Genomic DNA, 25,376 nt, shown 5'->3' with positions numbered 1-25,376 from the left:
ATCTATCTGGGTTGTAGTCTTCAGAAGGTAGGAGCTTGGAAGCTACATTGGCTAGGAGATCGGTTGCCGAATTTTGAGACCTAGGGATGGAAGAAATGTTGAATGCGGAAAAGTGCGAGGTAAGTTCTTGTACTAGCGATTGATAATGCTTGAGGTGATTTGAAAGACAATGAATTGCATTCCTCACCTGTTTAACAATAATTTCAGAATCGCCGAATACTTTTAGATATTGCACTTTAAGGCCGATTGCTTTATATAATCCCTGGACTAAGGCTTCATATTCAGCTGTATTGTTAGTGCATTCAAATTCTAGCCTACAGGACAGCATTGTCTTTTCTCCTTGTGGACTAATCAAAATACATCCTACTCCTGAGCCCTCACTAAATTTGGACCCATCGAAATATAAAGACCAAAATAAAGAAGTATTAACAATTGTATTTACAATTTTCTCAGTATCATTGAAACATCTTGATCGATCTGTTTGTGAAAAATTTTCGATCTGAGATGTAGAATGGTTTACTGAGAACGGAGAGGGTTGGGCAACGAAGTTGCCAAAGAATGACTCTGATGAATAATTCCCCAAAATGTTGTTGTTGAATGCTACCGGCTGGTTTTCTTGTTCGAATTCTGTAACTGTATGGGTCATATGTTTTTCCCGATCGATCCTTATTTGATTTGGCTTACCTTTGTAAGGAAGCCACATATGTGACCAATCAATGGAAATATACCCATGCAATTTCTCAGACCAATCCCTACTCAAAATTAAACCGTAAAATTCAGGTATATCGGCTATTAGAATATCAATCCTCTGTACTATTATGGGATCAGCAGATAACCTAATAGTTACGGAATTAATTTCTCCTAAAACCTGTACTTTGGTCCTGTCCAACTGTACAATATGAATAGCAGACTTCTGGGGTTCAATGTTCAGTTTAGAACAAACTGAAGCTGGCATTATGTTAGATGATGCCCCTGAGTCAATTAAACAGTTGTGCAGGTTTCTGTTGTAAATCTCATAGGTCAATAGGAAAGGTGGGGTATGAGAATTTGATCTATCGCCAATCAAAACTGAATCGGTAGCTTCAACCATACCTGGAGGAGGTTGGCCTGAATCATTAGCAGCTTTTGCACTGGGAAGAGGTGTAGAAGGAACAACATTCAGTTCTTTGAGAAGCAATTTCTGTTGATGTTTTAATTTGCTAAGCTCAAACATAGTAATGTTTGCTTTAGTTTTCTTCATGTCATCAACAATGTTGTATTCCATTGAATCTGATACCACTAATGTTTTAGATATTGAAGGAGTATTAGAAGTTGAAGGCTGGTTTTGAGGAACTGCTGCAGGTGATTTCTTTGCAGGTATTTTTTCTTTGGTTGTAGCGGCACCAGCACTCCTTTTCTTTGATGTTACCTGAACAGGTTCGGAAGTACTTTTACTCCTAGTAGTGACCGGGAATGCTTCTTCTTCATTATCGGTATCAGAATTGGGGAGTATAAAATCCCACATTCCATGACATTCTACTACTTCTTCTTCATCGCTAGTTTGTGAAATTGATTCCTCTTCCTCTTCTTCTTGCTCTGAATCAGCATTAGATATGACATTTGGTGGCTTTGATTCATTTTTCTTAAAAGTCCTAAAGGGTCTTTTGAGGTTTTCTTTCTTGAGTCATCTTTGAAAGAGACTTTTTTGGCATTTCTGTCTTCCAGAGCAGCTTTCTTTTCTAGAGCATTAATGCGCTTTTCCACAGCAAGTGCTTCTCTCATGTTTTCAGCTAAGGTAGGTTTCCCAGCCCTGTCTACAAAAATGGCTATATTGGCAGGTAGGGCGGTGATATACCATTCGCTTCGAATTTGTTCACTTGGTTTGGAGGTTGTAGGGATTTTATTCAGGAGTTTATTGAAGCGAGCATTAAATTCCTTAATTGGTTCCCTATGCTCTATTCTCAGATTGGAGAGATCGTTTATTAAAGTAGCCAAAGACCTATCATCTCCATATTTGGTAAGAAACTGCTCTTGGCAAGTGTTCCAACTGGTAATGGAACCAGAGGGTAGGGAAAAATACCAGGATCTTGCTGATCCTTGCAAGGTGTAAGGGAAAAGTCTAACAACAACATCTTGTTCTGTTACTCCTTTCAAGTTGACTGCCAACATGAAATTATTGATGTGTTCCTCAGCCTGGGTCCCATCATCTGGATTAAACTTGGGTAGCCATTTTTCAGGAGCATCTGGTAATGGATGCAATGGTGCAGGCATATTGACTGCACCAGGTCTGGTCCATGGATCTGCCATTATAATAGCAGTAGTGGTTGATACTACTGTTGGGACTCCAGATGTCTGGGAAGGAAATAATGTTGAGGAGTGAGCAGGTTGGGATGCTGAAGCTTCTAATCCCTGGTGAACAACAATATGTAATGGGGGAGTGGATGGTTGACTTTGCAGAGGAGAAGATGCAATGGAGGATGTGGATGAAAGCTCTTCACTGTCAGATCCTTCAGTATATTTCTTTGCCTTTTTCCTTTTGGGTAAAGGGAACTCAGTGGGTTCAATACCGAGCTTTTCGCTCTGAAGTCTGGTGAGAGGGTGAGGCAAATTGAACTGCGAAGTCGCACTGCTTTGTGATACCTCAGATTTCTGTGGTGAAATCGAGAAGCTCTGAAGTTTGTGGATAAGAGACTGGACTTCAGGTGATTCAAGACTTAATTGTTCTGGAGTATGATGGGTTTGAGCAGTGGTAGTTGATTCCTCTTCTTCTTGTTTGGATACTGGAGAACCAGCATGCGAATGAGAAGTTTGAGGGGATTTGGAGGGAGAATTACTCTTAGAATGGCTTATAGATTTTGGTTTATGTGCCATTCACAGTCAGGCCCTCCTTCTAGCGCCAAAAATGTTGAAGCCTCGAAAATCGCTGCAACAACATTGGGGATAACCACCCGGTCCGGACCTTAGTACAGCTCCTTTTCCGTTTGGAATAGTGGCTCCGACTGGGGATAATGGGACCAGTTTCCCAAAAGTGGATAAACGGGATGAATGGATGATTTATAAACTAAGCTAGCAGTGAGCGAATAACTAAAACCATTAACAAGAATACGTAAACTATGATCTATCCCGGGAACTTATTGAACTTTAAAGTGCAGTGCTTGATGATCCGTGTCTATAAACAGGCATATAGATGACTCCATTTAACAGACATGGACATTATTTCATTCATGATTACTATGCTTAAATAGTTAAGCAAAGCGATTGAAGCGATATTACCACACTTATCATTTATATCATTGACATATACATGATTAAAAGAAAGGCATATCATAAAACATCCAGTAGTGGAAGAAATATAGATCTGTTGTTACAGCGCATGCATATAATCAATAATAGCAAAGATAATCACATAACAATTCATATGAAAGGAATGAATTTAGACATAGATAGAAATACCATATGAGCTGCTTGACACTCCCAATATCAATCGTTACTTGTAATTCTTCCTTCAACGCAGAAACATTCTCAACAAAGACAATAGTGCACAATTGCATAAAAAGCTTCCTTGTCGAATTAAGAACAACTGGTCCAGTTTCATAAAAGAATATTGACTGAAGCACAATAGTGCAAACTTCAGTCTTTAAGTCTGGTACAAAACTTTACGACCCTTTCCAAAACAATGAAAGGGTCTATAAATACTTAACTAATCTACCTATCTATAAAACAGAAATCCTATTAAATTGGTATCAATCAATCTTGATCTGATTCTTCTTCAGTGATCTGGCAGTCAGTGGCATGATTCATCAGGTAGGCTGCTTGCCTTTATATCTGAGCTGACTTATCGCAAGCATTGGCTCTACTTCAGGAGGTTTGTTGAGGCGTGAGCTGAGCTGGGCGGCATAGGTGGCATCCTGAATATCAGGAATCATATACCCGATCGCATCTGTTAGGCACTTAAGGGCGGCTCTCTGTGTATGCGGCTTTACCAGGAAGAACCAATATGTGTCCCAGGTTAAACTGTTAATCCCAGCGATTAATCTCCCCTTTTCCTCTAAATCAGGATAACATGATTGCTCCAATGTGTTCGTTGTTTTCAACTTTCCTGGTGTGCATTGGGAGATCATGTTTGATAAGTAGAGAGTGTTATTAACTAACTCAACTAAATTGCTAGAAGTTGATTTACATCTTGAAGCTGCCCTCTCTGCTTTCATTAACTGGGACTGCCATTCTGTGAAGAGTATATCTTTATGTGGTTCTAGGATCCTGGGCAAATTCGCCGCTTGTCCTTGATCAGAATCTTGCCAGTCATGAAATGCAGCTATGGTTTCTTCGGCTTGATCTAATTCAGTTCTGGCCTTCTCTACCTGCTTATTTATGGATGCCATTAATTCACACAGTGGTTCTGCCTGGGCGATTTGTTGACACAGAAGCTTAATTTGGCATATTAATGCAGTGTTTATTTGCAATGCTTCTGCTCTAAATTCAGCCACTTGTGGAACGCCCTTTATTTTTTCGAGTTGTGATGACAATTGAGCAATTTGCTCATCTTTTGTTTTCATCATTTGCTCATTCGTTGCCTTTAATTGTGCCAATGCCTCTGATAATTCTTTCTGTTTCTGGATCGCACTTTGGTCGATCCTTTGCTTTTCTGCCTGCAATTGTTGAGTTAGTTGACTGTTCACTTGTTGTTGTGTCAACAATTGCTGCTCTGCATGTTCTGCCTTCTGCTTTGTCTCAGCTAACTCTGCCTGTAATGAGAAAATCTCTTGATCCTTGGTTTTCAGTAGAAGACTTACCTCTGATGCCTTATCAATTGTCGCTGTCGAATAGGTTCCCGCATACTGCGACAATTTTGTCAGGTCATCGGAGGGGTCAAATTCCTCCTTCCAAACCACATTGCCCGTAACAGTTTGCTCTGGGAAAAGGGAAGGTTGATCAGTCCTTCTTCTTTTCCTTTGTCGTTTAACTACTGCTTTATGCCTTGGGCTGTAGAAGACATCCAGGGGAGGAATATCTTCTACCTGGAGAATGATTTGGTCGGAGGGGTCCTTTGGTATTATCTCAACCTCTTTAGAAATGGGTGTGCTGCTGGTTCCACTCAGAACCTGTGATGAAGTGATTTCCGGTGTGTCCGTTGTCTTGGAAGTGTCTGTATCTTTTGAACATTCCAACCCACTAATGATGGAATCAAATTGCTTCCATTCCTGGAGAAATTTAGGGTCAATACGAGTATCTATATTGACATCAATGGTGGTTTGTTTTTGCTTTTCGGCTTGGGACTCCTTCCGCACTTTTTCCTGTTCTCTCTTCTGCTGTTCCTCTTGTTCTTTCTTTTGCCTTTCCTCATGCTCTTTATTTTGCTTTTCCTCTTTCTCTCTTCTCTGTTTTTCTTCTTTTTCTTTTCTCTGCCTTTCTTCTTGTTCTCTCCTCTGCTTTTCCTCCTGTTCCTTCTTATGATCCTTTGTTATAACCGGGGGTTCCTTTGACTGTTGCCGATCAGGCTCGCTTGATGATGTCGTTAGGGTTATCGCTAGTAAATCTAGAGGCAGAGTTTGCAACCTCTGTTCTCTAAGTTTATAAAATTCAGTCAACCCTTCATCATTATATTTCACTTTAGCGAATGCTTTAACCTGATTTATTGTCTCAGTTGAAGAGAACAGGTCGTCAAACATATCTTCTTTATGGTCAAATCTTGTCAATTTGGCCTGTTCTAGTGCAGTATAAGCAACTTTGTTTGGATCAAACTGCCTATTTGGGAGAGTCGCCAGAGTTAAGGTTTGAATCTTTGTAGCTTCCTTTTCTACATGTTTGAGATCATGCAAGGTATATACACCGCATCTCAAAGGAAAAGAGGGCCAGCCTTGCTTCTTATTTTTCTTGAGCGTTTGTGTAACACTCTCAGGAATGATTTGGTAAGAAATTTCCCTCGCCAGCAGTTTATCCGGTATGTATAAAGGGAGGACATGAGGTTTGGCTTGGCTACCGAAAACTCTTATGTAGGTAAACCTCTCCTCTCCAAACCATCTACCTATTGAGGTTAAATCAATTCCGGCTCGATAAGAAATCTTGGGAGCAGGTTTATCGAAAATGGAATAATGAATAGGCAACATAAATCCATTACAGACTTGGTATAGATGATGTTTATAAGAAGATTTCCACAATTTCTGATGATATATATGAAAAGGCGTGGGGTCTTGTGCAGTCCACCTCCAGCCGAGTACGGGGAATTCAGAGTTAAAACACAGGGTATCTAGAATATAGGCACTGTAGTAGAATGGGGGAATTACCCTTTCAGAAATACGGGTCTTGCTTCTAAACTCAAGCACAACTGTTGCTAATTTGTCTGAGAGGATAGTAGTCCAATCCATAATTACACTGTTGCAAGCTGCTTCCATTAGGGGAACCATTTCTATGGTAAAATTAGCAGAATCATGTAATCCCCATAATCTACACATCATTATTCCAGCATAACAATAAGGAGAAGCCAGAGAATCAACCGAGTACTTACCGGAAGATTCATGTTTGTGCTTGGCCGGATTTTGTCTCCAATCCCGGATGGGTTCAGATTCAACTTCGTTCTCTTTTGAGAATTTTTCCAGGAATGCCTTATTGTATATTTTCTCTGGTTCAGGCAAATGATACATTTGCCTCAAATCATCAGCTTTGAACGACTCGAAAATTCTCCCGTCTCTGGTGCTGAAGGTTCTATCCAGGATTGGGATTTCTTCAATTGCCCACCGCACTACATCAGTATATGGGAGAATTTGTTCTCTAGCTGCTATCCGGTGAAGGAAGGAGTCGGCTAAGTCCTTGAGAGTACCCTCAGATTTTCGAGTAGAATCTGCAGTAGCTTCTACTGTTGTCACTGCTGGATCTTCGGCTTCAATCAGGTTGTAGGTGCCTTGCCAAGTAACTCTGACGAGACCCGAACATGTAGTATTAGATATCAATCCCTTCTTTTTGTCAGTGACAGCTTGTCCTGCAGCTGGCGCAGCGGAAGTGCCTGTGGCCTTCTTGGATTTCTTCCCCATTTTGCTTGAGCTTTCTCCTTGGGATGAATTCTGCACAGAGGCGAAAATAAACGTAACACGGAGAATTGCAATGAAAACTTCAAAGTAATGAGCTATAGTGACTGATGCGTAATCAGGGATTAGCTTTTAAAATGGGCGCATATATAATCCATGGGAGGATTTTAGGACTTATGATCACATTAAATGGCCGTTTAAAACCTGCCAATCTTAAATGCCCATTATATCATTATTCGGCTGAATGGCCCGCTTAAGCGTGCTATGGATATTTTGGCGGTTGGGCGTAGGTGCATCATTGCTTAACAGATTAAGCTTTAAATATGATTCGATCATAATATCCCTCCATTTAATGGCTTTTTGAAAACCGCGCTTTATCGCAATCGGCCATCGGGGAGAACTTTAACCTCTTGTATTGACACCATTTAAAACCCCCGATCGCCGATAGTCGATATCGCATCGCGTCGGAAGAATAGGGATTATATATGACATAGAAAGCATATTGCCGATTTGCCGATTGCGATATCGCATCGCATCGGGCTGCATCACCTGTGCGCCTTATTAATGTGCATAGGATATTGCCGATTGCCGATTGCGATATCGCATCGCATCGGGGTGAAAGGCTTGGGGCGCTTTAAGACTGCGTATAGAGTATCGTCGATAGCCGATAGCGATATCGCATCGGCGGAAACCAATATGTCACTTATTTGTGTTCTTTATGTCATTGCGATATGCGATCTTGCGATCGTTTTTATCGCAATGATAAAAGATTGTTTTATTTGATCAAAATGGGTTTTTCAAAAGGTTTTTATATAATGTTTTCATTTGTTTTCCGGACCTTTTTGAATAATACAATATTGATACCAATTAACTTCTAAAGGGACCCATTTCATATGATAATTTTGTAAATAGAAAAGATATGAAATGGGGGGTTGTTGTAGAGCACAACAGGTTCTAAGGCTTTTTGTTTCTCATCTGGAATATGAGCCCATGCTTCACATCCAAAAACACAAAAGTGGCTTACATCTGGTTTAATTGAGCTCCTTGCTTCTTCTAGAGTGATATTCTTTAAAACCTTAGTAGGAGTGCGATTTACTATGTAATTTGCACAGTTAATTGTTTTTGCCCAAAAATTAAGACTAAGTCCTTTAAATTGAAGCATACAATTTTCCATTTCCTTTAAGGTGTGATTCTTCCTTTCAACTACATGTTTTTGGTGTGGAGTATATGGAACAGTATGTTGTAATTTAATTCCATGCTTAGTGCAAAAATTGATGAATTTGTTACTAACATATTCTCTACCATTATCAGATCTTAGCTTAAGAATTTGATGTCCAGATTGTTTCTCAACAAAGGCCTTAAAGGCCAAGAACATGTTAAAGACTTCACTCTTGAGTTTTAAGAAGTATACTCAAGTGCGTCTAGATAAATCATCAATTAAAGTTAAGAAATAATTTTAGCCAGAGAATGAAACAACTGGAAGTGGACCACATAAATTACTATGCACACACTGTAAAGGGGCCGAGGTGTTCTAAGAGGCACGTTTTTCAAAACTATCCTGATGATGTTTTCTGAGTACACATCCGGAACAAACACCATCTCTGCAAGATACCATAGAAAGACCTAACACCATATTTTCTTTACATAGATTTTGAAGGGAGCAATAGTTTAAGTGACCAAATCTCTCATGCCAAAGTTTGCTCACTTCCTCATTATGAGAAACAAATACCAAGGGAAGAGTTGATGACCCAAAGTTGTTAAAATTATACAACCTTGTAGAATCATCAACAATGCTAGTAGCTAAAATCTATCTAGGATCTCTTAGGTCCTTCATTACAACATAATGAGGTGAAAATTCAACAGTTTTACCATCACCTGAATGAGTTATCTGATATACAGATAGAAGGTTGCACGATAAGGTAGGAACACATAATACATCATTAAATTGACCATTGTCTAGATGAATAGTTCCAGTCCCTACAACACTAAGAGATCTATCATCACCGACATATATATTTTTGGTGTTACAATCATTTAAAGAAGAAAACATGGCTTTGTTTTTGGCCATGTGATAAGAAGCTCTAGAATTAATGAGCCACTCATGAGAATGAGAAGAAGAAGATAAATTTAGTGTATAACCAGATCGAGATGCTTAACAACCACATGCAGAAAGTGTTATTCCTGAAGATGAAGTTGAAGAGTGCTCCCAATGGATGTTATGCTTCTTCATTGTTGCTTCCAAGGCTTCCATATTCTTAAAACATTTGGATTCTAAGTGGCCATCACGATTACAAAAGTTGCAATGTCTATCAGTCTTCTTCCCTTTGCTTTTAGTTGCCCTAAAATTTTGTTGAGTTGATTTTTCATTTTGAGACAAAAATGGCTTAGGACCCTTGTTTGGTTTAGGACCATTCCTTTTAGGATGTTGCTTCTTAGGATTCTTTGAACTTGGTTAATAATGGGTTGCTAAGGATTTCTTAGAAGAGTTTACAATATTAATAAGACCAAGATGTAAGAGTTTTTCTTGTTCTCTTATTAAAGAATCACAAAAGGCATCAAAACAGGGGGACTTGTAGTCTTGACCTTGAGAAATAAAGGCTTCTCTAGTAGAATGGAAGGTGGAAACAAACACAGAGTAGACTGGTCCTAACTTAGTAAGAATGGAATAGATAAAGCTACCATATTCTTTATTAACCTTAACACCTTCCAAGAGAAGTCTAAGGGTCTTAAACTTCGACAAACAATCTTCAATGGAAGAAAAATTATTGGGGTCCAACGTAAGCAACTCATTTTCGAGTTGATGGGCTTTAATTCCATTTTTAATTTCAAAAACTTTATTGAAATTTTTCATTGCTTCATCGCATGTATCAATTTTTGCGATATGGAATCTAAGGTTTGGAGAAATAGACATCTCTATCAACCCACATGCTTGATACTGCTTATTTTCTCATTTGGCTTGCTTATCTTCATCTTGAGGTGTAGACACTTGGCCTTAGGCTATTCTATAAAGACCTTTACTTCTAAGTAAATCCATTATGTAGGATAGCCATTGGAAGTAGTTGGTGCTGTCAAGAATAACTAGGCAAGGACTTTCCATTTTAAACTAAAACTAAGTTTTATATTTTGAAACTAAGTGTTCCAATGGAAAGATCTCGAAAAATTAGGCCGATTAAAAAAAAAGGGCTCTGAAAACGGCTTCCAGATGAAGAAATTATGGCTTTCTGAAGAAAAGTTGTTGAAGATGCCAACGAACCACGTGAATGTTGGGAAGTTGATGATAATGTTATATTTAAAAAAAAATACCCCTTTCCAAACTTAATCTAATTAGCTCACTTTAAAAAAATTATTACTTTATGTGACCCACTTTTTTTTTTCACGTGTGGTTCACGAACACCCACAGTCATTTGGTGGCCACCACGTCCATAGAAATATCTGAGCTTGATCAAGGGTATCAAGCCCCGCGGCTGATAGCTAGGCCTAACCCCAAGGGCTTCAGGGAGAATTGACCCTGTGGCCTCCCGAATGGCGAGGCACTTATTTGACCAGTTGAGCTAAACCTTGGGGCTTTTATGTGACCCACTTTTATAAATAAGTGAAAGTCATTTTTACAAGGGTACTTAATGAACTATCCACTAAATTGTAACTTAAATAAAAGATAAAGTGACTTTAGAATTATAAGTGACTCACTTTTTATAATGGGTGAGAATGATTTTACATAAAGTAACTTTAAAACATAAGTTACATGTGTTGTTTAAAAAAGTAACTCAACAAAAAGAGAGACTTGAACCCAAGGCCTCTATTCTCATAAAGTAACTTTAGACCAAGTGAGCTAGTTTAAAAGGTTAGTAATTGTTGGAAAGGAGGAAGTGTTTTATTTTTTTCCTCACTGAAGCTTTGGGGTGTGTGCTTACTTGGAAAACCTCTTTTTGCCTACAAAACAAAAAAGCAACCACACAAACCAAACTAACAACAAAAAGTATCCAAGCCTTATGGATTAAAGTTAGATTTGGCCAAAAACTAGATGTTTTCCTCAATGTTTCTGATTTTCCAAGATCACACTATGGCGCAATGGAAAAGAGCATACGCATGAGAAAAAACATTTCTTTCTGTTTCTGGTTTGCCCATATCACACAGAGTCACAGAGAAAAGAGAATACATAGAAATTAAAGGTATAGATCCAGTAATAAAAAAAATTATAGAGGACTATAAACTGAAATAAACAGAGAGATAAATAACTATGATTGCAAATAAATACTATATACCTCCAGATCTTAAAAATGACGTAGCTAGACGAGAAAATTTTCTTAAGAACATGCAAGCTGCTAGAAGGATTTCCCCTGGAACACCCTGGATAGTAGGAGGAGACTTTAATATGATTAGAACTGCAGATGAAAAGAAAGGTGGCATAAGAAGACTAGATCAGAATATGGAGGCATTTAATGAGATGATTACAGAACAGAGGCTGGTGGATATACCAACAATTAATGGTATGTATACATGGAACAATCGAAGAGGGGGAAGAAATCAAATAGCTTCTAGATTAGACAGATTCCTTTTATCATAACAAATTATGAACCGGGATGTTTTTTTGGAAGAAAAAATAATGCCTGCAATAGGCTCAGATCATTGGTCGATCAGGATGGAAATAGATATCAAAAAAAATTCAGGTAAAAAGGCCTTTTGGCTCAGGAACCCTCAATTCTTACTAAAAACAAAGGAATGGTGGACTCAAAGTACACTAAAAGGAAAAGGGAAGATGCACACCTTCCAGCTAAAACTCAAAGAATTGAAAGGGAAAATAAAGAAATGGAATAAAGAAGAGTTTGGGAATATAATGGAGGAGAAACAAAAACTAGAAAAAGAAATGGAAGAAATACAACAAAGAATAATTACAAAAGGACGAACAGAGGAAATATGTAAAGAAGAAGGAGTCATTATAAGTCAACTAGAAGAGCGGAGGAAACAGGAGGAGATCCCGTGGAAACAAAAATCCAGGGTCAACTGGTTACGGGAAGGAGAAAGAAACACCAAGTTCTTTCACCAAGCTATGATACAACACAGACAAAGGAATAGGATTTTCTCCATTAAAAATGAAGAAGGGGAAAGGATAATAGAACAAGAAGGAATTGAGAAAGTATTGGTTGAACACCACAAAGAAATTCTGACATAACCACAAAATGATCGTACAGCAGATATAGAGCGCATATGTAATGAAATCCCTAAAATAGTAACAGAAGAGCAGAACAAGGCCCTGATGAGAGCAGCTACTCTTGAGGAAGTGGAAGAAATTGTGAAGAGTATGAATAAAGGCAAAGCACCAGGACCTGATGGATACACGGTGGAGTTTTATCAAGCAGGATGGCATTTTCTGGGTAAGGAGATCCTGGAGGTAGTAGAAGAATCCCGCATGAAACAAAAGGTATGGCCAGCTATAAACTCGACTTTTTTTACTCTGATCCCTAAAAATGCTAACTCTGAAAATGCCCAGGGTTTTCGCCCAATTGCCTTGTGTAATGTAATATAAAAAATAATAGCCACTATGATAGCAAAAAGATTAAAACCCCTTCTCTCTAGCTTAATTTCTCCAGAACAAATAGGATTTGTAGAGGGAAGACAAATTCTTGATGGTTTAGTAGTAACACAAGAAGTGATACACTCTCTAAAAAAGAAGAAGCAGAAAGGAATGATGATAAAGCTTGATTTGTCAAAATCCTATGATCGTTTGAGTTGGAAATATCTCAAGAAAGTCCTGGAGACCTTCGGTTTCAGTAATAGATGGATAGAATGGGTGTACAGCATGATATCAACTCCTAATTTTTCAATTCTAATAAATGGGGTACCTACGACAACTTTTAATGCTACTAGAGGAATAAGGCAAGGGGACCCTTTATCTCCTTTCTTATTCATAATGGCAGCAGAGGGTCTAGGAAGATACTTTAAAAAGGAGCTGAGGGAAAGGAGAATTAAGGGCTTAAGGTTATGGGGAAACAATCTGCCCATAACCCATCAACAGTTTGTAGATGACATTATGCTATTCTGTGAGGTCTCAATAAAAGAAGTAAGGAATATTAAAAGAATCTTGGACCTGTTTATGGAGGCATCAAGTATGGAAGTTAATAAGGAGAAATCATGTACTTTCGTATTTAACACTATGGATTCAATCAAGACTCATCTAACCAGAACGCTAGGGTTCAGGCAGGGAGAACTTCCAATAAAATACTTGGGGAATCAGTTAGATACAAATCCCACAAGAATGGTAAACTGGCAGAAGATTATAGAAAAACTCAAGAACAAATTGGCAAGTTGGTCTTTTATATCTCTGAATATAGCAGGCAGAATAGTTCTTCTGAAGTTAGTCCTCCAAGCAATACCTATTTACCCCTTATCTATCATGGCTTCTCCCAAAGGAGCGTGTACAAAAATAAAAGAAATTTTTGGAAAATTCATTTGAGGCGGACCAAATCAACAAAGGAAATGGGATTTGGTCTCATGGAAAAGTTTAATGAAAAGAAAAGAGGAAGGGGGCCTTGGATTGAGAGACCCGGAGGTGCTAAACAAGGTGCTAGGAGCAAAAATGTGGTGGCGGTGGATGAGGGGAGGAAATGACCTATGGAAGAAAATATGGACCCAGAAGTATAATATGCTTGCAACAACAGATGAAATCCTCAGAATGGAAGAGACCCCGAAAGGCTCTACAATTTGGGAACTTGCAAGCCAGAACAGGAATATTATAAACAACCATGCCTTCTGGGAAATAAGAGGAGGAAGGAATGCCAGATTTTGGGAAGAGGGGTGGCTGAGAGAAAATATGTAAGGGACTATTGGATAGAAGGAGAGACAGATGGAATATGGAGAATACGGATAAATCCAGAAGAATGGGATGAAAACATCAATCAAGAACAGCAAGGAATATATTTAAAAGAATTAGAATCAAGAAAAATAAAAGCCGGAACAGGGGAAGATATTCTCAGATGGGGAAAATCAACGAAAGGAACCTTTACAGTTAAGGAGGCCTACTATTTGACAAGGCATCAAGAGAGGGTGGAGGAAATCACAGAATGGAAAGCTATTTGGGACAGCAAATGGTGGCCAAAGATAGCCATATTTGCATGGCTAGTTGGAAGAGAAAGAATTTTAACATGGGATAAAATCCAAAAGAGAGGCTTCCTTGGGCCATCAAGGTGTAGTCTCTGCAATATAAAAAATGAAACCCAGGAACACATTTTGAACAACTGCCCGTTTGCTCTGCATATATGGGAAGAGGTTAGAAATCTTTTTGGTAAATTAAATAGAGACCCCAGTGACATAAAAAGGACCATTTTTCAATGGAGTAAAGAACAATTCCTCTGTAAAGTGGTTAAGAGAGCTTGGAATTTGACAGTGAGTTTTGTGATATGGCTCCTATGGAAGGAACGATATTGAAGGATTTTCTTAGACAAAAATAATAAACCAGAAGGAATATGGAAAAGAATTATAAACTCTATTAGAGAAACGGTTCTGGCCGAAGACTGGGATGAGGAAGATTGGAAAGCAAACTAGGAAGAAGGACAAATCCTAACAAAATTAAATCTGAAATTTGATATGCTATACCCCAAGAAAGAAAGATGGCAAAGTACTCAAGTTCATAGCCCAGAGCAGTTCAGATACCCTAGAGAAAAATTCATCAAGTTGAATTTTGACGGGGCCTCCAAAGGGAACCCAGGGAATGCAGGCTTTGGGGGCATCTTTAGAGACAGTGAGAAACACACCAGATGGGTGTATGCGGAATGGGGAGGTGAAATGACTAACAATGAAGCAGAACTGTGGGCGGTGCATCAAGGGTTAAGGATAGCTGTAAGGAATAGCTACATGAACCTGGAGATAGAAGGGGATTCACAGGTGGTAGTAGAGATGCTCTGGAAACTCAATAATGGGAGAAATTGGGAGCAGATAGCTGGAAGCTGGAGGACAGCCGGGATTGTTCAAGATTTGGCGGAATTATTAAAGAGAATAGACTATAAAATTATCAATCATGTCAGAAGGAAGGGAAATAAGGCTGCAGACTTCCTTGCCAACTGGGGGAGTAATGAACAGGAAACGAAAATTGATAACAGATGGCCTACAATAATGAATAATCCGAGATGGGAGGAACTTGCAACCATAATCAATCAAGACCATGATGAATCCACAAACCAATAAAAATGATTGTAAGAGATCCCCGATCGGGGTGATTTCAACGGTGTACAGAACAATTAATTCAAATCAGGTGAGAAGGAAGGACAGGACAGAGGAGGGTCAGGTAATTATGAATAGGGATAGAGGGATCATCAGAAGAGATCGCATCTCAAGGAGGAACGCTGATGGAGTGGTGACGGAGGGAGGTGGGAATGACAGAATGTCAGAAATCAAACATGAGTATGACAGTATGAAGGAAGAACGAAAGGGCACAGGCGGTGAAGGAGGTAACAAGTGGCAAGTAGAATGGGCAAAGGAAGCAACGAGAAATCGGAAGAGACGAAGACATAAAAAAGGAAAGCGGGATTGGCGAAGAGGTAGGGTGGCAAGGGATCGGACCAAGATAACAGGAGGACAGAGGAGCTGGAAAATTCAAACAGACAGTGCAGAAGGTAAGGGTCGAATGGCAACAAGAAGGAGGTCGAGAAACGATGGGAGTGAAGCCAATAGAGAACGAAGCAGCCAGGAAAAGAGAGGAAAAGGAATAGCGGAAGAAGAAATGGCTGAGGAAATCTTAATTGTCCAGGAAGATTCAGAGGATGACATAGAGATGTTTGATTCGGACCAGGACAGAGGGGAGCAGGCACGAGAGAAGGTTAGGAGGGTAGTAAAGCCCGGGACGAATGACAAGCAGGAGACCAGGGAAGATGACGAATGGAGAGGTCAAGGGTGAGAAGGAGGTCGTGACTTCGGCAGTGCTCCGGGCATGAAGAGTCGGGGAGGCAGAGGAAATTACAGGAATAGAGGAGGCACAGGAGGGAGACGGGGACAACGCGAAAGGGGAAGGGGAAGAGCAGGAGGCTACCGGGAAGAACATGCAACTACATCTGCTAGAAAATCCAGAAGATCTATAGGAAAAAAGATTCAGTTCGCGGAGAGAGCCTATTGTGAGAATACCAACAAGGACATTAGAAAGATAATACAGCAACTGGAAGAGGAAGCAACTCAGGGACAATCAGACTCTGAAATGGAAGACTAGGAATATCTTCTCCTGGATCCAGGAAACACGAGAGGCCATATGACTCTGTATAAGCAGACTCTACACGTATACTGGGTAATGAAAAGATTGCTAGCTAAGGCAATGGAGCAAGTAGCTATGGAAATGGCAGAGCTTTCTCAAGGAATTCCAAAGAACATCCAGATCACTGTTAATGCATGACAAAAAAATGGATGAAATACAGCAACAGATAAAGGACTGCTACCCAGACATCAAGAAAGAAGTGGAGCAGCAGACAGGCATGGCGGCGCAATAATGGAAGATATGTATATATGCTATTTTCAAGAAGTTGTTAGATAGTAGATTGGCATCTTTAGTTCCTTTTTCAAGTTTAGAACGCAGACACCGAACAATAGAAGTCTTTATGATTGTTTAGTATATTTAGCTTGGACAAGAAGAATTAGGACTTTCTATTTTTGGATGGCTGTTAAGAATTTAAGGTGGCCAATAAACCCAGTTTCCCCTTGGGGCAGGTTGAGGCCACCACGAACATGTAGTGGTTTTGATTCGCAGTAATAGAAAAACAAAGGTCCCTCTGCAGTTTACAAAAAAAAAATGACGTAGCTAGGGCTACCGGAAACCTTTTCATGTGAAACAAAAGGGGTTCCTCAATGGAACAAATGCTACTAACACAATAGAGAAGTATTCTCAGCCCGAGAGTAGTCAGAAATAGTAGGTCTAGGAAACGACAATCAGATGCAGTTGTACCGACTTTGGATCACCAATGGATGTGGCCCTCGAATAGCTCTAATACCATGTAGAAATTTATAGGGTAAGTTCCTTATATAGAAAACCAAAGGACACTGCTCACAAATAGATCACAGATCAGTACATCAGTATTCTTGACGTGGTTAAAACCCTCAAAGAGAGAAACTGTCCATGGCCTGAGCCAACACAACCACTTCAGGAAATTTATTAATGTAAAAGAAAGAAAAATTACATAAGTTTCTCTCATGAACGGTCACATGACAAGTGACCCTCCATGCTCTTTAAATAGAGATCATGGACCAATCAGGTGTTAAGCCACGAATCAAGTGTTGGTAATACCGAGGAGAGAATGAACCGTCAGATCACTTCATGTCTAGAAAATATCGTGACCGTCGGATTGTAAGTTACAAAAAGTACATATTAAAGAAACACACTTTACCTAACTATACACTAGACCAAGTTATACTTAATTATTTCCTATGTGTCTGAATATCCTAACATTAGATGCTAAAGGGAGGATATGTGGATGAATTCCAAGAGGACCATATTGAAGAACATAAGACCTTTTTGAAAATATGGCATGAAGAAAGCAATATGACATAAAGCAAAGTCAGATGGAAACCTGATGGATCACTTTCTAATGAGGAGATGACATGGCTAACTCATGGATGAAAGTGATGGATGGTCTATTCCCTATGATGAAGTGACCCAAAATATGAATACTCCATGACAAAAGAAACTTATGGCATCGAAGAAGAGAGGAGATATTCAAGTAGCTGGTTGTTCCACATGAGGAGTTGTTGTAGTTCCCTAGTTAAGAGGGAACCTGTAAAGAAGTTTCTTACTTGGAAGAAAATTTTAAATTACTAAGTAGGAAGCTTAAGTGCATTTCTTTGTGATAGGAATGAGTACATTCCTTTATTAGGATATGTCCTCCCGATGTGAGAGGGAGAGATAGACATGTTGTTCTGGTCTTCACCTGGGAAGACAAAATGGAGGATTGTGTAGTCATTTGGAATCCAACACTCTTTGGGGATGAGATAGGGCATCCCATGAAAGAGTAGTCATGGAGGACCAATATTCTTTGAGCACTGGGGAGTCCAAGATAAGAATAGTCCTCATGGAACATATCCTGAGAGAACCTGGGTGGGGTATGTTCCGAGAGAGATAATGATGAGTGTGTCTATAAATCATTGGTCTCGCCAGCATTGAGCCCAAATCTTGCAGATATAAGGAGTTTTTATTCAAGGCCTTGCTCTGTAACAATGTTGTTTAATATGATGCTATACAAATGAGTTAAAGATCTGAATTCTTCTTATGCGAGATTCTTCAGATTGAGAAAGTCCAGGTACCATTATGAATACCTCCCTAGTTAAGAAGGAGTGTCGAAAAGTGTAAGAAGGAGTGTCGAAAAGTGTAACTAGGTTCGGTCTTCATAATGACATATAAATATGATTTTATGTAATGAGATGTAAATAAAAAAAATAAAATTATTTTATTGACTTGCTTCATGGGTTTCATGAGAAAGGGATTTTGTTTTTGCGTCAAAACTCCAATTGAGAGTCTTTAGGATTTATTTTTCATCTAGTCATAAAATGTTAGAGTCATTGTCATGTAATGAAGTCATGTTACACTTTGTAAAAGGTTAATCTTGTCTATGTAAAGTATCCTCCAAGAACTTGTCATCTATCCTCTTCAAGTCGACCTATAATGATGAAGGAATTCTCTAGAAGAAGTCGGCCTAAAGGACATGGTATGATGTGTATATATAACCACACTTGGCCTCCATTTGAAGTAAGTAACTCGAAAAGGTTTCAGTAAAAGAGAAGTACAAAGAAAGGGTGAAGAAGAAGTGCGAAGAAGGATATGCAAAGAGAAGTGCGAAGGAAGGACAAGAAATGTTTCTTCTGGGTATAATGAAAGAGACTTTCTTTGGACAATATGAAGGATTTTATTTTGGGAAGTACGAAGGAAGGGTTTCTTATGGAAATGTGAAGATAAGGTTTCTTCTGGAAGTGTAGAGATAAGGATTCTTCTGGGAAGTGCAGAGATAAGACAATGGAGGAGTTTATTTTGGGGCAGCAAAAGGATTCTTTTGGGAGGCCGAGATAGAAATCTAGAGACCAAGTTTCTCTAGAGGAGACCATTGAAGACCTAAAGACTGAGATTCTCTAGAGGAAGTCAAGAAAAGGTAGTGTGAAGGATAGAGACTGAGTTTCTCTAGAAGAAAGCCGAGGAGAGAGGTTCAATATCAAGAAGAAAGGTGAGGAAGGGAAGAGGCATAGCATCAAGGTTAGTGACAAGGTTCTTGAGAGGATACTAGAGTGAAGGGTTTGTTTCATGGTCTTGGTACTTATCAATTGAAGGTCTAGAAGAAGAATTTTAACCGAGTTTTCCTCTCAAGAGGTGAGAGGTTTTGGCCTTGACTAAGAAGCCTATATACTATGTCACTTGTCTTTTATTGTGCATATTGGTAATTGTCTTGATGAAGAGAAAATAATAACATAATGAAGAAAATATTATAGGCTAAGAAGTCAAAGTGTATCATAAGCAATTATCAAGCAGAGAAATTGTTAACTTTGAATACCCTAGATTTCTCAACAAGGTCAATATAGGAGCATGAGTACTGTTGTTTTCTAGCGTTACGACCATACATTAATTGGCATCTGATAACCAAAGGCATACCTTAATGTGTTATAGATCATTGTATAATAGAAGAGAAATTGATAGAGTATGAGCTCACTATAATACCGAGCGAAGACACCAAAGAGATGATATTGTAAAGCAATGAGACCTTATCATTGAGATATAGAAAATCAATAAGACCCTGTCACTGAGATATAGCAAAACAATGAGACCCAGTCACTAAGATATAGAAAAACAATGAGACCCTCTCAATGAGATATAACATATGCCAAATGATCCTTAAGCGAGAACCCTATGTGATATCATTTGAGCGAGAGTCTTTTGTGGTGTCATTTGAATGAGAGTCCAAGTCTTGTGTGATGTCATAATATGCTACTACTGTAATGATTTCATGCCACTGTAATGAGAGACCCGATACTGTGAATACATGAGCGGAAGCCATAGTAAATACACCATGCGAAAGTACTTATAGGAGACCTATAGTGAGAGTCACCATACATAGATACCATATAGTGCAATGCCCAAACAAAACGATGCCCACAGAGAACATAGTCATTGATAGGGATAGAGTATATAGTCTACGTAGTGAGCATCCAAAGACAGCGAGAGACATTAGAGATATGAACGTTATCCATCCACAAAGCAAGATATGTGAGAAGATTTCTTGAGCCATGTGAGACTTGATTCCATAATGTGATAGTAGCCAAAACGAGCCTTGGAAGAATATCCAAAATCACAAAGATCGAACTCTCAAGTTGATATATATTAAGAACAAATATGATTGCCAATATATAGAGAATGAGATACATGAGAAGGGAAACCCAAATTGAATCTTTTGGCGGAAAGGATTAATTTCAAATTTCCACTTTTAAATGTCACATTAAAAAAAGAGCCATATATATATATATATATATATATATATATATGTTGCTTCCATTTGATAGATATGGGATTTATATGGTCCTTAGGGGTTTTCCTTGGGGTTGCTAGGATTCTCTTCAAGGAAATTTGTCACAAGGCTGCCCAATTTTAACACTCCCTCTCAGCTAGGGAGGAATTTCTATCTGCAACCAATGTCTTGAGCAAGTGACCATCATAGGATATTATCTTGGATGCCATGACACAATATAAGGAGGGTAGGCAGTTGCATTCTCATAAACGAGTAATGCAAAATCAACAGTAGGGGAGATCAATCCTCAAACTCTACTTGTCTTTGGGTCAAATCACATGACCTCCATCTTACCTATATATAAACAAAATATCCATCTCATCATATCTCAACATAATACAATTCCTTTGATCATCAAATGAACAATCTTGATCTATTAGAAGAAGAAGAAGAATCATCATAGGGGAGCCCAACTAAACCTATAACAAAATCAGAGAGATTATCTCAATCCACATTAGGGGATTTTTGAGGTCTAAAATGGGCCTCCTAGGAAAAATGTACAACCAAAATAAACTTTATAAGAACCAATAGGATTCAAGATAATGATGTCAACCATGGGGGATGGTTCACCATTTTTTGAGTAAAAAAGTACAAAGATTAAAAAATAATAAAATAATAAAACTATTTTTTCAACTCGTATCTTCAACTTATCTCCCTAATTTTTTACTCAAATTTCGAGTAGGAGTACTCTTTGGATGAAAAACTTAATTCCTCATCCAAATAGTACCCATGTTGCATACTTTCGATGGACCCTACTACACAAAAATTGAGAAATGCATGAAAAAACATGGTTGCAATCATGTTTTTCATGTATTTCTCATTTTTCTTATAGCAAGGTCCATTGAAAGTATGCAACATGGGTACTCCTTGGACGAGGAATCAAATTCTGCATCCAACGAGTGTTTCTACTCAAAATTTGAGTAAAACCATACGGAGATAAGTTGAAAAAATAGTATTGTCTTTTTTTCCTCTAAAATTTGATGATGTAATCTAATCTTATTTTATTATTTCCACTATTATTTTATAATTTCCTTAGGAGGCCCATTTTAGACCTCAAAAATCCCCTAATGAGACAACATTAGGGAGTCTTGCTCAACTTGGAACTATATCGAGGAGCCCTGCTCAACCTAGAACATCTGTTGGCAGGGAGCCAATGCTACAACCCGAGAAACTCATCATCGGGGAGCCAATGCTACCACCCCGAATCCAATCAAGGATCACAACCATCCCATTTTTCTTTTGTTAATCTTCCCATGTCTTGTCTTCATCCCTGCTCATCTTGCATTGAACACTTTTGAATCCAAAGAAGAAGAATCACCACAGGGGAGCCCTTTGCTTCCACCTTGTATCCAAAGACAATGGGCAAGATCAAACCTACCCTAATGCATAGGGATCACACTCTACCCTATTCTCCCTGATCTTCCCATCTTGATCCTTGAGAGTCAGATAGTAGAACACATGCATCCACTAGCCGAGGCGCTATCCGCCTACTATAAGGGGTAGGGATAACACTCTATCTATAATATATCTGACCTGCAATTATATGAAATGATGCAAATATACCCAATAACTGCAATTAAACCTAAGAGCCAACACAAGATCAAAATATATAAACTTCATATCTTTATTAATATCAAACCCTTGAGGTAGGGTAACACCATACAATCACTCCTTAAGGAAGGAGAATAGTCCACAAGCCATATGCTTGCCAATACAATATTCCTTGACATCTCTCCTTGGGGAGTCTCTAGCCTCTATATAGGCTTCATACAGACAATACCATGGGTCATTGCCATGGGTCTCTCAATACCATACATCTAATACCATGGGATTATCACATTATTGATAACTACTTGTGGTCCCTTACATGATGCGGGTTAACCACTTTATTTCTTAACTATGGCCCATCCTATTATTACATTATTCCCTTGGGTACCTCTCTCTTTACCCCATACTATCCCCCTAGGTATACTACATTCCTAAGTCCCTCATCCCATTGGCTGGATGGGGAGGTCATCCCACTGAGTGGGCATGACACTAACAAGGGCATACTCTGACTAGGGGAGATCCCAGATCTCTACACACCCTATCAGTTAGAGGTATCTCATCTCCAGGAACCCACCAACTCCATTCCCCACCCTGGGAGCTCAACCAAAATGGAAAGAGTAGTGCTCGATGTTCTCTATCAGCCTAGACCCCTACCCAGGAGGGTTACATCCATTAGTCCATGCTGCTCTATGAAGATCATAATCATATCAAAATTCTCATATCCGATACCTGCTCAAACAACACACTTAAGAGTTTAATCACACTGCTTAAGAGCAACAGTTCTTTGTTTTCCTATTCATATAGGACATCAAACATTAGAGAAAATATATAACATAAATAAAGGAATACCATATTCTTCTTTTCTCCTTTATGTGAAAGGAGGTAGTAACCACAAACCTAAGCTTGTTTCATTCAACAACATTCTTAATCTATGAAGTTGTCTTTGTCCCAACTATATGATCATACTTTGTCTAGCTCATAGTACATTCAAGAATCCATCTAGCTAATTACTTATAACGCGAGCCACCAAATCTAACAATAATATCAACATATCACAAAAACACTTCTATATGAGTGGTGGATCCTGAATTAGACCTGTCATCAAAGAATGATTAGCTCATAAAATCAATTTACAAAGACAGACTTTTAACACCATTAGATGTCCATTAATCCAAGTTCATCAAGGCTTGTTTCAATTTGAAATTAAAGGGTTTCTTATTCATCCACCTCAAAAATCTCTGAGGTAGCTTCAATTATTACACTAATAATAGAAGTTGGGTTATCATCAACGATCTCTCCCTCTAAATGGGAAGTCTCTTCAACCATTAATCAATACATCAACCTGTCTTACATCTTACTATCATACGTCAACAAAATTGTCAAATCACAGAGTCAAACTATATTAGGTACTCATGAATATATACACTATAGTCATGACAGGCCCTCATAAGCTATTATGCGTCATAAATCATTCATCAAGGATTAATGTCATACAAGTAACAAGAGATCCTCCATACAATATCAAATCATTTCCATCAAGGACCTAACCAAATCTAGATAGTGCACTTTCATAAACAAGGAAGTCCTTTACTATACTAGTTGGGAGGGTTCAACATATACCTTCATCTATATCTTATGTTCATAAATTCAAATCTAGAATACATGCTTTGATTCTCAATCATGAGTCTTCTTTTCATTCGCCTAAAAAACCCTAAGGTATTCCCAAATATATTTTTCATCTTTCACTAATATCTAGATTCAAGTTACTGTCATTGTTTACTATTATGCATCACATATATAGGATACTATCACATGTTACTAATTTATGTTACTGTCGTAATACATTTCGGGTTATAGTTCATGTCTTACTGCCATCAAGACTTGAAGGTAACACTGTAATATAGGAGTAAGAGAACTACCGAATGTCAAAGGAAATTATGGTCAGAAGTGTCACATGTCATTATTACAGCAAGGCTTACATACACCAAGGTTATTGTTGTGACAAAGATTACATATATGGATCACCAAAAATTGAATCATTAACATATATAAGAGCGAAAATATATGATAAAGTATACATATATGAGTGAGATCCACATAATGTAATACCATGAATCTCGTTCATACCATAATGGTTGTTTTCCATACAAATTCATCCAAACCACAGTAAGTAAAAGTCACAGAGATAAAATAGTACAAGCTTGCCCAATCTGCATGTTCCTTACAAACTTGCCCAGGAGTATACAAGCTTCATACTGTCATAGATCATGTTAACTCAGTTATGTAATAGTCAGGTTACTTTCATGCTACCTTAGATTTCACTGAGGTCATTTATCAAAATCATTTGTCATATAAGAGTTATCGCTATGATGCTAGAGTTGTTGCAAGTTGTTATTCACATACCTGTCAATTCCAACATTACAATTTTGTTGTATACAAAGGGTTATCATGTATAAAGTTATTGTTATAGAATAACTATACTTATAATTGACAAGGTTACTTTTTTAGAATAATCCACATTGTATCTCGTCATCATTATGAAGAAACTTACTTCGTTTTAGACTATAGCATCTAGAAACCAAAATTTTTATAAATACATACATTCACATGATATGCTACTTACATTGCATTGGGTCATAGGTTGATTTAGCATTTTTGTATTCATCACACATTAATGACTTGCATACCTTATCGTGTGAAATACCTAGATATTTCTTGTATTATTGTAGGATTCCATGTCCAAAAGAGATTTGCATTTGACTCCTTCAATCAGCTCCCTCTCGGAGCTACTTCTTCCTCGACTTTCTGTAAAATAAAATCAATGTAAGCCAATTACGTATCTAACAAAAGAGAAAAAAATAGGGTACTTATCTTTAATGGAGAAGGAAGCAATCGATTTCCTCTTGTACAACCTGTAGGAATTTACAGGGTAAGTTCCTCAGACAGAACACCAAAAGGACACCGCTCACAACCAGATCGCAGATCAATACACCAGTATTTTGACGTGGTTAAAACCCTCAAAGAGGAAAATAGTCCACGGCCTGAGCCAACGCGGCCACTTCAGGCAATTTATTAACAAAAGAATGAAAATTTACATATGTTTCGCTCATGCATGGATTACCCTACAAATGAACCTCCATGCGCTTTAAATAGAATTCATGGACCAATCGGGTGTCAAGCCACGGATCAAGTGTCGGTAATACCGAGGAGAGAATGAACCGTCGGATCACTACATATCGTGACCGTCGGATTGTAAGTTACAAAATGTACAACGGTAAAGAAACACACTTTACCTAACTCTATACCTAACTCT

At 38.4% G+C, this 25,376-nt stretch overlaps 1 pseudogene; it reads left to right on the top strand.

Moving 5' to 3' along the window:
- Positions 1-16,381: 16,381 nt before the first annotated feature.
- Positions 16,382-25,376, top strand: part of LOC149218264 (uncharacterized) — a 32,316-nt pseudogene continuing 23,321 nt past the window's right edge.

The sequence above is a fragment of the Pinus tabuliformis genome, chromosome Q (assembly GCF_031772625.1).
Source record: "Pinus tabuliformis cultivar Carrire ecotype Pingquan chromosome Q, CPIR1, whole genome shotgun sequence".
NCBI classification, from domain to species: domain Eukaryota; kingdom Viridiplantae; phylum Streptophyta; class Pinopsida; order Pinales; family Pinaceae; genus Pinus; species Pinus tabuliformis.
The sequence above is the reverse complement of the archived record's forward strand: the minus strand, read 5'-3'. Positions and strand labels throughout refer to the sequence as shown.